Genomic DNA, 14,315 nt, shown 5'->3' on the forward strand with positions numbered 1-14,315 from the left:
CATCACACACCAGGGCCTCTCAGGAAGTAGGAGGAAAGGGGAGGGATAGCATTAGAAAATACCTGTTGTAGATGACGGGTTGATGGTGCAGCAAACTGCAATGGCACATGTATACCTATGTAACAAACCTGCACATTCTGCACCTGTATTCCAGAACTTGAAGTATAATAAAAAATAAAAATAAAAAAACAAAGATTCCAATGTCCATTCCATTTTTAACTCCAGAATTTCTACTTGATCCTTTTTAATTGTTTCAATCTCTTTGTTAAATTTATCTGCAAAAATATAAATTCATTATCTGTGTTATTTTATTTTATTTTTTTTAGTTTCCTCAGAACAACTATTTTGACTTCTGTGTCTGACAGGCCACATATCTCTGTTTCTCCAGGATTTGTCCCTGGTATCTTAGTTTGTTTGGTGAGGTTATATTTTTTTGGATAATGTTGATATTTGTAGGTATTCATTAGTGCCTGGGAATTGAAGAGTTAGATGTTGATTGTAGCCTTCCTGTCTGGGCTTATGTGTACCCATACTTCTTGACAAGCCTTTCTAGGTATTTGAAAGGACTTGAATGTTGTAACCTAAGCCACATCTGCATTAGTGTACACCTTAAGCCCATTAATGCTCTGGTTCTTGCAGACTCATATAGGTATCACCTTGATGGCCTTGGACAAAATTCGGGAGGATTATCTGGATCACGAGGCAGAGATTCTTGTTCTCTTTCTTTACTTTCTCTTGGAAAAAACAGAGTCTCTCTCTCTCTCTATGCTGAGTCAACTGGAGCTGAGAGTGGGGTTACACAAGTGCCCTGGTGGCCAAGACTGAGACTTCACTGGATCAGACCTGTAGGCAACACACCACTAGGTCTCATCCAAGGTTATCTGTAGCCACTACCTGGATACCACCTGTGTTAACTCAAGGCCCTATGGCTGTACAGTCAGCAGGTGGAAAATCCAGATAGGCTTGTGTTTTTTTCTTTGAGGTAGCAAGTTCCTCCCAGGCCCTGGGTGCATACAGAGATGCTATCTGGAGGCCTGAGACTGGAGTGAAAACCTTAGAAATCTACCTAATATTCTATTGTACTGTGACTGAGCTCACACTCAAACCATAGTATGCAGTCCTTCCTACTTTTTCCTCCTATTTTTATAGGCAGAGGAGCCTCACCCCGTGGCCGACATCACCTATAGCCCATGGAGAGTACTGCTAAGCTACCACTGATATTAATTTAATGTCCAAGTGTTCTTCAATCACCTTGTGGTGGACGTTGCCTGTTCTGGGACTCAACCTTCAGGGTAGTGGGCTCCCCTTTGAATCTGGGCTGGTCCAGAAATTCCATCCAAGAGCCAAATCTTGGAATCAGGAACCCCAAGACCCTGCTTGGTGCTCTACCCCACTGTTGCTGAGCTTGTACTTAAGGTGCAAGGCAAAGTCCCCTTTACATTTTTTTCTGCTTTACACAAGCTGATGGAGTCTCTCACTGTAGTCATCACAGCTAGGAATTTGCTGCATCTCACTTGAAGCTGGTCAATCTCAGAGTCTTACCCAAGGCCCATAGGGTGTACTACTGAGTATCTCTGCTAGTTATTCAAGGCCTAATGTCTCTTTAGTCAGCAGGCAATGGGTCTTGCCATGACTGCGTCCTTTCATTCTAGGCAGCAAATTTCCTTCTCACCCAGGGTGTGTCTAGAAATGTTGTCTGACAGGACCTGGAACAGGACTCATGACTCTACCCAGTATCTTATGCCATTGTGGCTGAACTAATATCCAAGATGCAAGACAAAGTCTTCTTTGCTTTTTTTTCTCTCCTCTCCTGAAGCAGAAGGAAGGTGTCTCTTTTGGATCTGTGAGCTGGTTAGCCCGGATTTAAGGTAGAGGTCAAACAAGCACTCTCTTATCCACCCCAGCTGTTGTCTCAGTAGGTTACATGTATTTTCCCCCAAGCCCATTGGCTCTGAGACCAGCTCAGCATTAAAACTCACCTAGGAGTTGGCTGGGCACAGTGGCTCACGCCTGTAATCCCAGCACTTTGGGAGGCAGAGGCGAGCGGATCACGAGGTCAGGAGATCAAGACCATCCTGGCTAACACGGTGAAACCCCGTCTCTACTAAAAATACAAAAAATTAGCTGGGTGTGGTAGTGGGTGCCTGTAGTCCCAGCTACTTGGGAGGCCGAGGCAGGAGAATGGCCTGAACCCGGGAGGCGGAGCTTGCAGTGAGCCGAGATTGTGCCACTGCACTCCAGCCTGGGCGACAGAGCAAGACTCCGTCTCAAAAAAAAAAAAAAAAAAAAAGAACTCACCTAGGAGTTGCAGTGTTTGTGGCCTAGATTGCCTTTCAACTTTAAGACCAAAGCACTTGAGCTTATAGTGATAAGCCTTGCCAAAACTCACGTTCTGACTGCTGGAATAGGTAAATCCTCTCTGGCTGTTATCACTAATCATTAGAAAATTGCAAATCAAAACTGCAATGAAATATTATCTTGCCTCAGGGCTGTTATTATTAAAAAAGACAAAGAGTGACAGAGTCTAGCTAGGATGCAGAGAAAAAGGATCTCTTACAGACTGTTGCTTAGAATGTAAATTAGTACAGCCACTATGATAAACAGTATGAAGTTTTCAAACAACTAGAAATGAAATGACCATACAATCCAGTAATCTCACTATTGGATATTTATACAAATAAGAACAAGTCAATTTATATGAAAGATACCCACAATATGTTTATTGCAGCAGTATTCATAATAGCAAAAATACAGAATTAACCTAAGTTTTCACCAACTGATGAATAGATAAAGAGGAGATGGTATATTTACTTGCTTACATAAGATTGAATCATACAAAAGAATGAAATAATGTCATTTGCACCAACATGGATGAAACTGGAGGTCATTATGTTATGTGAAATGAACCAAGCACAGAAAGATGAACTTTGCATGTTTTCACTCAGACACAGGAACTAAAAAAGTGCATCTCGTGGAAGTAGAGAGTAGAATGATGGATACTTGAGGCTGGGAAGTTTGGGGAGGAAATGAATAGACGTTGGTTAATGGGTACAAAAATACAGTTGGATAGAAGAAATGACTCAATGTTCAGTAGCAAAGTAGGGTGATTATAGTTAACAACAATGTATTATATATTTCAAAATAGCTGGAACACAGAACTCTAAATGTTCCTGACACATAGAGATAATAAATACCTGAAGGGATGAATACCCTAAATGCCCCAGCTTGACTATTCACATTCTATACATTTAACAAAATATTTCATGTATTCCATAAATATGTACAAATATTATGTATCATTGTTCTGTTTAATCTCTCTGGTATGGTCTGAAATTTTGAGTCTCTCTGAAATTTGTATGTCGAACCTCTAACCCCAGAGGTGATGGTATTAGGAGATGGATCCTTGTGGAGGTGATTAAGTTTTGACAGCAGATTCCTTATTAATGGGATTAGGGTCTTTATAAAGGAAGCCCAAGGGAGCTAATTTCTGCCTTTTATCATGTGAGGACACAGTGAAAACGTGCTATGGAAAAGTAGGCTTTTATTTAGTCACCAAATCTGCCAGTGTCTTGGACTTCCCCACATCCTAAACTGTGAGAAATATTCTTCTGTTTTACTCAAGCCTGTCAATATATGTTTTGTTATAGCAGCCTGAACAGACTAAGAAAATGTGATGGTTAATACTGAGTGTCAACTTGATTGGATGGAAGCATGCAAAGTATTGTTCCTGGGTGTGTCTGTCAGGGTGTTGCTAAAAGAAATTAAAATTTAATTCAGTGAGCTGAGAAAGACAGTCTCACCATTAATCTGGGTGGGTACTATCTAATCAGCTGCCAGTGCAGCTAGAATATAAAGCAGGCAGAAAAAGGTGAAAAGGTTAGTCTGGCCTAGCCTTCCAGCATACATCTTTCTCCCATGCTGGATGCTTCCTACCCTCTAACGTCAGACTCCAAGTTTTTCAGTTTGGGGACTTGGACTGGCACTCCTTGCTCCTCAGCTTGCAGATGGCCTATTTTAGGATGGCCTATTTTAGGACCTTGTGATTGTGTGAGTTAATAAATTTCGCCTCATATAGATGTTAATGAACTTCATATATATATATATATATATATATATAATAGTTGATATACTCCCCTTCATATATATATAGTAGTTGATAAACTCCCCTTCATATGTTATATATATAATAGTTAATAAACTTCCCTTCATATATTATATATATAATAGTTGATAAACTCCCCTTCATATATTATATATACAGAATATATGTATATGTATATGTATATGTATATGTATATGTATATGTATATGTATTCTGTTGGTTCTGTTCCTCTAGAGAACCTGGACTAATATAGATTTTGGTACCAGTAATGGTTCTAGAGGAACAGAATATTAAAAATGGAGTCCTTTCATTGGTTTTGAAGTTTCTGGAGTAGGCTGCTTAATATGATTAGACCCAAAAATGCTAAGGACTGTACTTCTAATAGTATGGAGAATGCTGAGGTTCCTTGGCATGAATTGTTTAGAGACTTATGCAAAATAAATGCATTTGACACTCTTGATTCAACCCTTGGGAGAGGCAAATAGTTTAGTGCCACTATACATAATATCTTTGACCATATGTGGAGAACAAAGGAACAAAATGAATCTGGTTGGTTGTTCCTGAGTTCAATGGACAAAATGATGAAAGACAATGATGAACTCAGGGATTCTAACTCCCAGCTTCAGAAGCAGATACTGAACCTCAAATCTGCTAAGATTGCCCTGAGTGAGAGTCTTATCTCCTAAAGAGAAGAAGCTGAAATTGTGGAAAAACAGACACAAATTCTTTTCACGCGAGTGGCTGACATGCAATCAAAGGTGCATGCACAGACTCGCCATGTGTCTACTGTTAAAGTGAGGGCATTGATTGGAAAAGAATGGGACCCTGCAACTTGGAATGGGGATGTGTGGGAGGACTCTGATGAAGCTGGGGACACTGAGTTTGTAAACTCTGATTAACTTTTTTTGCCAGAAGAAACAGCATCCCCATCTCCAGTAGTGGCAACATCCACTCTGCAACCTATGCTACCATCAGCCTTTCCACCTTTGTCTGAGGAGATAAACCCTGTGCTGCCTGAGACAACAGTGATGGCCTCCCCTGAGGCAGTTACCAGGCAAGATGATGTTGATTCTCCTCAGAAGCCACCCCCTACACCCATGTTTGCTTCTAGACCTATAACTAGACTAAAGTCCTGGAGAGCCCCTAGAGGTGAGGTTGAGAGTGTGACCTATGAGGAGATGTGCCATACTCAAAAAGAACTGCTTGATTTTTCTATTTATAGACAGAAACCTGGAGAACAGGCATGGGAATGGATATTAAGGGTGTGGGATAATGGTGGAAGGAAAATAGAGTTGGATCAGACTGAATTTGTTGATTTGGGCCCACTAACTAGGGACTCTTTTTTTAATGTTGCAACTCAGGGAGTTAAAAAAAAAGGTTTTAGTAGTTTATTTGCTTGGTTAGCTGAAATATGGATTAAAAGATGGCCCACTGTGAGTGAGCTGAAAATGCCTGATCTCCCTTGGTTTAATGTAGAGGAAGGGATCCAAAGGCTTAAAAAGATTGGGATGGTGGAGTAGATTAGTCACTTTAGACCTACTCCTCTCAGCGTGGAAGGTCCAGAACATATACTCTTGACCAACACCTTGTTAAATAGATATGTGAAGGCAGCACCTGCATCTTTGAAGAGCTGATTAACTGCTCTTCTCTTTATGTCAGATCTAACTGTGGGAACCACATTCTCTCAACTACAAAATTTAAATACAATGGGAATATTTGGGTCCTCATGTGACAGGAGCCAAGTGGCAGCACTCAACCATCAAAGGCAAGGTGGGCATAGCTATTGTAAGGGACAGCAGAGGCAAAGTGGCAATCAGCGTAGTCTGACTCGTGTAGAGCTCTGGAATTGACTAATTAGTCACGGTCTTCCTAGAAGTGAAATTGATAGGAAGCCTACTGCATTTCTACTTAATTTATATAAGGAAAAAACTTTTAGGTCTAATGGGCAGAATACTAATATGAATTATAAAAACAGAGAATCATGGTCCCTCAATTTCCAGAATTGAGCCAGTTTACAGACACTGAACCCCTTGAATGAAGGGGAAGCTGTGTCCCCTTGAGGAAAGACCTCATTACAGTGCTGGCAATTTATGCTGTTAATCTTTCTCCCATCCTTCCCTGAGAAGACTGCAGGCCTTTTACCAGGGTAACTGTGCAATGGGGGAAAAAGGATCAGACATTTTGGGGACTACAGGACACTGGCTCTGAACTGCCATTGATTCCAGGGAACCCAAAACTTCATTGTGGTCCTCCAGTAAAAGTGGAAGCTTATGGAGGTCAGGTAATTAATGAAGTTTTAGCTTAGGTCTAACTTACATTGGGTCCAGTGTGTACTAGGTCTCATCTTGCGAACATTTCCCCAGTGCCAGAATGCAAAATTGTCATAGATATACTTAGCATCTGGCGGATTCCCCACATTGGCTCACTGACTGGTAGGGTGAGGGAAATTATGGTGGGAAAGGCCAAATGGAAGCCATTAGAGCAGCCTCCACCTAGAAAAATAGTAATTCAAAAACAATATTGCATCCCTGGAGCTATTACAGAGATTAGTGCCACCATTGAGGACTTGAAAGAAACAGGGGTGGTGATTCTCACCACATCCCCATTCAAATCTCCCATTTGGCCTTTGCAGAAGACAGATGGATCTTGGAGAATGACAGTGAATTATCATAAGCTTAACCAAGTGGTGACTCCAATTGCAGCTGCTGTACCAGATGTGGTTTCATAGCTTGAGCAAATTAACACATCTCCTGGTACCTGGTATGCGGCCATTGACTTGGCAAATGTCTTTTTCTCCATTCCTGTCCATAAAGCCCACCAGAAGCAATTTGCCTTCAGCTGGCAAGGCCAGCAATATACTTTTACTGTCCTACCTCATGGGTATATCAACTCTCTGGGTTTGTGACATAATCTTATTCGGAGAGACCTTGATCACGTTTTGCTTCCACAAGATATCACACTGGTTCACTACATTGACAACATTATGCTTATTGGATCCAGTGAGCAAGAAGTAGCAAACACACTGGATTTACTGGTAAGACATGTGCATGCAAGAGGATGGCAAAAAGGCAGGGACCTTTCACCTCAGTAAAATTTCTAAGGGCCCGGTGGTGTAAGGTAAAGGATAAGTTGGTGCATTTGGCCCCTTCTACAACCAAGAAAGAGGCACAATGCCTAGCGGGTCTGTTTGGATTTTGGAGACAACACATTCCTCATTTGGGTGTGTTATTCTGGCCCATTTATTGAGTGACCTGAAAGGTTGCTAGTTTTGAGTGGAGTCCAGAGAATCCACAGGAGAAGTCTCCGCAACAGGTTCAAGCTGCTGTGCAAGCTGCTCTGCCATTTGGGCTATATGACCCAGCAGATCCAATGGTGTTTGAGGTGTCAGTGGCAGATAGGGATGCTGTTTGGAGCCCTTGGCAGGCCCCCATAGGTGAATCACAGTGGAGGCCTCTAGGATTTTGGAGAAAGGCCCTGCCATCATCTGCACATAACTACTCTCCTTTTGAGAAACAGTTCTTGGCCTGTTACTGGGGTTTGGTGGAAACTGATCGTTTTACTATGGGTCATCAAGCCACCATGCAACCTGAACTGCCTACAATGAATTGGGTGCTTCCTGACCAATCTAGCCATAAAGTGGGTTGGGTACAGCAGCATTCCATCATCAAATAAAAGTGGCATATATGTGACTGGGCTTGCTCAGGTGCTGAAGGCACAAGTAGCTTACATGAGGAGGTGACTCAAATGCTCATGTTCTCCACTCCTGCCACTCTGCCTTCTCTCCCCCAGCCTGCCAGAGTGGCCTCATGGGGAGTTCCCTATGATCAGTTGACAGAGGAAGAGAAGACTAGGGCCTGCTTCACAGATGGTCCTGCAGGATGTGCAGGCACCACCCGAAAGTGGACAGCTGCAGTACTACAGCCTCTTTCTAGGACATCCCTGAAGGAGAGTGGTGAAGGGAAATCTTCCCAGTAGGCAGAACTTTGAGCAGTGCATCCGGTAGAAGATATGGCCAGATGTACAATTATATACTGATTCATAGGCTGTAGCTGATGGTTTGGATGCATGATCAGGGACTTGGAAGAAGCATGATTGGAAAATTGGTGACAAATAAATTTGGAGAAAAGATATGTGGATGGACCTCTGTGAGTGGTCAAAAACTGAAGATACTTGTATCCCATGTGAGTTCTCACCAATGGGTGACCTCAGTAGAGGAGGATTTTAATAATCAAGTGGATAGGATGACTCATTCTGTGGACACCGCTCAGCCTCTTTCCCCAGCCCCTGATGTCATTGCCCAATGGGCTCACGAACAAAGTGGCCATGGTGGCAAGGATGGAGGTTATGCATGGACTCAGCAAGATGGACTTCCACTCACCAAGGCTGACCTGGCTACAGCTACTGCTCAGTGTCCAATTTGCCAGCAGCGGAGACCAACACTGAGACCTCAATATTGAACAATTCTTCAGGGTGATCAGCTACCTACCGGGTGGCAGGTTGATTATATTGGACATCTTTCATCATGGAAAGGGCAGAGATTTTTCCTCACTGGAATAGACAGTTACTCTAGATATGAGTTTGCCTATCCTACACACAATGCATCTTCCAAGATTACCATTCATGGACTCACAGGATCCCTTACCCACTGTCATGGTATTCCATACAGCATTGCGTCTGACTAAGGCACTCTACAGCTAAAGAAGTGTAGCAGTGGGCTCATGCTCATGGAATTCACTGGTTACCATGTTCCCCATCATCCTGAAACAGCCGGATTGATAAAACAGTGGAATGGCCTTTCGACGTCACAATTGCAATGCCAACTAGGTGACAATACTTTGCATGTTGTGGCAAAGTTCTCCAGAAGGCCATATATGCTCTGAATCAGCATCCAGTATACGGTACTGTTTCTCCCATAGCCAGGACTCATGGATCCAGGAATCATAGGGTGGAAGTGGAAGTGGTACTACTCACCATAACACCTACTGATCCACTAGCAAAATTTTTGCTTCCTGTTCCCGTGACATTAGGTTCTGCTGGTCTAAAGGTCTTAGTTCCAGAGAAAAGAACACTGACGCCAGGAGACACAACAACAATTCCATTAAATAGGAAGTTAAGATTTCCACTAGAACACTTTGGGCTCCTCTCACCTTTAAATCAACAGGCTAAAAAGGGAGTTACACTATTGGCTGGGGTGACTCGGATTATCAAGATGAAATCAGCCTACTACTCCACAACGGAGGTAAAGAAGACTATGCATGCAATACAGGAGATTCATTAGGGTGTCTCTTAGTATTACCATACTCTGTGATTAAGATCAATGGGAAAGTACAACAGCCCAATCCAGGCAGGACTACAAATGGCCCAGACCCTTCAGGAATGAAGGCTTGGGTCACCCCATCAAGAAAAAAACCACAACCTGCTGAGGTGTTTGCTAAAGGAAAAGGGAGTACAGAATGGGTAGTAGAAGAAAGTAGTCAGCAATACCAGCTATGATCACGTGACTAGTTACAGAAATGAGGACTGTAATTTTCCTCCTTCTTTTGTTAAAAACAAATTTGTGCATGTATACACTTGTATTAAGAATATATCCTCATTTTATGTTCTTTTTCCTTTATTATATCACATAAGATTTATTGACTTCATCAGCATTTGAATATTGTTAACTTAATTAATAGCATTTGGGTTAGGGATTGGTGCATTTCTAGTTGTACGAAGCATAGTTGTATTATGTTAGGCATCCTTTTGACCTTATTATTATCTTTATTTGAAGGTTATATATGATCTCAGGAGATGTGTATGGGTTCAAGTTGACAAGGGGTGGACTTGTGATGGTCAATACTGAGTGCCAACTTGATTGCATTGAAGGATGCAAAGTATTGATCCTGGCTGTGTCTGTGAGGATGTTGCCAAAGGAGATTAACATTTGTGCCTGTGGGCTGAGAAAGGCAGACCCACCCTTTATCTGGGTGGGCACCATCTAATCAGCTGCCAGCACACCTAGAATATAAAGTAGGCCGAAAAACATGAAGAGGCTAGACTGGCCTAGCCTCCCAGCCTACATATTTCTCCCATGCTGGATGCTTCCTGCCCTTGAATATCAAACTCCAAGTTCTTCAGTTTTGGAACTCAGACTGGCTCTCCTTGCTCCTCAGCTTGCAGACAGCCTATTGTGGGACCTTGTGATCATGTGAGTTAATACTTAATAAACTTTTCATATATATCTGTCTATCCTGTTAGTTCTGTCCTGCTAGAGAACCCTGACTAATACAGACAGTGTCCAAATATTTTGGAATTTTCCAGCTATCTTTCAGTTATTGATTTCTACTTTACTTATATTTTGTCTGGAAGTAGGTATTGTGTGACTTATTCTATTTTAAATTTATTAAAGTGTGTTTTATTCCCCAGAATGCAGTCTATCTTGGTAAATGTTCCACTGGAGCTTTAAAAGACTGTTGTGTTCTTGCTGTTGTTGTGTGAACCAGTCTATAGATGTACATTATATCCCATTGATTAATGCTGCTGTTAAGGTCAAATACATTCTTACTAATTTTCTGCCTGCTGTAGCCCTTTACTGATAAAGACATTTAAAAATCTCTACATATAATAGCAGATTCATCCATTTATCTGTACAAGTTCTATCAGTTTTTGCCTCACACATTATGATGTTCTGTTTTTAGGCACATTCACAATGAGGATTGTTATGTCTTTTTGGAGAAGTCACCTTTTATCCTATATAGTACCTCACTTTATCACTGATAGCATTCTTTGCTCTGAAGCCTGCTCTCGCTGAAATTAATATAGCCATTTTCATTTTCTTTTGATAGTGTTAGAATGCTATGTATTTTTTCCATTTACTTTTAATCAATATGTGTATTTATATTTTGATTAGACTTTTGTAGACAATATATAGTTGGGTCTGATAATCTCTGTTTTTTAATTGACACATTTAGGCCACTGATATTCACAATGATTATTGATATACTTGGATTAATATCTAACATGTCTACTATTATTTTCTATTTGTTACTCATGTTTTTTGTTACTATTATTGTCTTTCCCCTTTTTGCCTTTTGTGTTTTTAATTAAGTATTTTGTATAATTTCATTTTCTTTGTGTCTTAGCATATCAGTTAAAATGATTTTTTTAACTTTTTATATTGGTTGTTCTAGGGTTTGAAAGATAAACTTACTACTAATTTAAATTCACTTTTATTTTTATTTTATTTTATTTGAGATGGAGTCTCTCTCTTGTCCCCCAGGCTGCAGTGCAGTGGCACAGTCTCGGCTCACTGCAACCTCCGTCTCCTGGGTTAAAGAGACTCTCCTGCCTCAGCCTCCTGAGTAGCTGGGATTTACAGGCTCCCGCCACCACAGCTGGCTAATTTTTGTACTTTTAGTAGAGACGGGGTTCCACCATGTTGGCCAGGCTGGTTTTGAACTCCTGATCTTGTGATCCACCTGCCTCGGCCTCCCAAAGTGCTGGGATTACAGGCGTGAGCCACCACTCCTGGCCTTAAGTTCACTTTTAAATAACAGTATACTACTTCACAGGGGGTGCATGTACTTTATAATGACAAAATATTTATAATTCCTCTTTCCTATCTCTTATATCACTATTGTCATTTATTTCAAACATAAGCTACAATCATCATATACACGGTTGTTATTATTTTGAACAAACCATTATCTGTTAGATCAATTAAGCATGACAAAAAGAAAAGATTTTATTTTACCTTCTCTCATTCCTTCTCTAATATTCTTCCATTCTTCATGTAGATCTGAGATTCTAAAATATGTTATATTTTTTCTCTCTGAAAAACTTCTTTTTACATTTCTGGTTAGGCAAGATTACTGGCCACAAGTCTGCTCAACTTTTATATGTCTAATAATGTCTTTAATTCTGCTTCACTTTTGCTCCTCTGTAAGAAAGGTGTTTTTTATTTTTTTATTTTTTATTATTATTATATTTTTAAAATTCTGGCTTCTTCCAATACTTTGTCTTTATCTTTGCTTTTCTGTAGATTAATCACAATATGCTTACATTTAGTATTTTTTGTTGTATTTATCCTGTTTGTTGTTTTCTGAACTCCCCAAATCTATGGTTTTGTGTCCAACATTAATTTTGGGAAAAGGCACCATCATTATTGCCTTAAATATTGCTTCGGTTCCTTTCTCTGTTTCTTGTCCTTATGGTATTTGTGTTACGCATATGTTATACCTTTTGTAGTTGTTCCACAGTTCTTGGATAGTCTATTCTGCTTTTTATGCAAAGTTTTTTCCTTGATTTTTATTTTTAAGATTTCTATTGAGGCCGGGCACAGTGGCTCACACCTGTAATTCCAGCACTTTGGGAGGCCGAGGCCAGTGGATTATGAGGTCAGGAGTTCGATACAAGCCTGGCTAGCATGGTGAAACCCCACCAGCCTGGCCAGAATGGCGAAACCCCGTCTCTACTAAAAATACCGAAAAAAAAAAAAAATCAGCCAGGCATGGTGGCGTGCTTCTGTAATCCCAGCTACTCAGGAGACTAAGGCAGGAGAATTGCTTGAACCCAGGAGGCGGGGGTTCCAGTGAGCCAAGATCATGCCACTGCACTCCAGCCTGGGTGACAGAGCAAGACTGTCTCAAAAAAAAAAAAAAATTTCCAATGAGATATCCCTGAGCTCAGAGATGCTTCCCTCAGCTCCATCCAATCTACTCTAAGCCTATCAAAGGCATTCTTTGTTTTTTACAGTGCTTCTGCTCTCTAGAATTTTTTATGCTTTCTTAAATTTTTCATCTCTCTGCCTACATTACCCTCTTTTTTTGCATGTAGTCTACTTTTTGCATTAGAACCATTAGCATGTTAATCATAGTTGTTTTTGATTCACAGTCTAATTATTTAAACATCACTGCCAAATCTGAGTCTGATTCTGTTGATTGCTGTGTCTTTTCAAACTGGGTTTTTTTTTTTCGTCTTTTAGTATGCTTCATAATTGTTTTTGAAAGCTAGACATAATGTACTGGTGAAAGAAACTCCAGTAAATAGGCATTTATTAATTTTGTGGTAAGGTATGAGTGGAGGGAAGCATTTTATGGTGTCATGATTAAGTCTTAGGCTTTTAGTGAGCCTGTGCACTTGGGCTGTGAACTTCACAAATGCCTCAAATTTTTATTCCTGCCTTAGGTGAAAGAGGATGAATGGAAGGTGCTGGATTTTGGTATTTCCCTTCCCCTCTGTGGAAGGACAGACTAGGCTGAAGTTCAATATTTTTATTCCTTTAGGTTGATTGGACTCTGACAAAACTCCAAGTGGTTAGATTCTGCTAAAACAGTTTCTCTTGAGGGAAGACCTTGCTTAAAATAAAAGGAATGCTGTAGGGACTTTCAAAATGGTTCCCTTTCTGCGCCCCGTGCCAGGGCCTGGGGTGATTTTTCCGCAAGATTCATTGTGAAAATCTATATAGAGAAACAGGAGGTAAAACTCACAAAAGTACAGAGGCTCCCTGGAAGTTTTAACTCTCAAAGTTTTTCCTACTGAGCCTCCTGCAATTTATTAAGTACAGTTAAGGTTTTACTACCCCAACACTGGCTTCCATAGAGGTTTCTGCTCTGGTAAGTTATAATTTTTTGTATCCCGCTGTCTGTCTTTCCAATTTGGGGTGCAACAGTTTTCTGTGTGATCTCACTTTTCTAATGGATCTAAGAAGAAATGCTGATTTTTCAGATCGTTTAGCTTTTTACTTGTTAGGAAAGAGTGGCAATTTCCAAGCTCCTTATATATCACGCAGGAAATCAGAAGTCTAGGTCATCAGAATTTTAAAAGATCTCAAACAATTTTAAGGGGCAGTCATTTTTGTAAACCACAACTGTAAAGGCTTAGCTTTTAAAACCTGCATTATGCATGAGTGTACTGCTAATAACTTGATCTTAACGTATGTTTGTCCAATGTGTGTCAAAAAGTTCTTTGTAAGCCTTCTTGAAGAAGAAATAAACAATGTGTAAATCTGCCAGGGCTGCCATAACAAGATACCACAAACTGGGTGGCTTAAACAACAGAAATTTATTTTTTTTCACATTTCTGGAGCCTAGAAGTCCAACGAAAAGGTGTCAGAAGGCTTGGTTTTTTACTCAGGCCTCTCTTTTTCACTTATAAACAGGCAACTTCACACTGTGTCCTTAGATGGCCTTTTATCTGTGCATGACATTCTTGATATCTCTTCCTCTTTTTATAA

The sequence above is a fragment of the Pan paniscus genome, chromosome X, assembly GCF_029289425.2.
Source record: "Pan paniscus chromosome X, NHGRI_mPanPan1-v2.0_pri, whole genome shotgun sequence".
Lineage (NCBI taxonomy): Eukaryota > Metazoa > Chordata > Mammalia > Primates > Hominidae > Pan > Pan paniscus.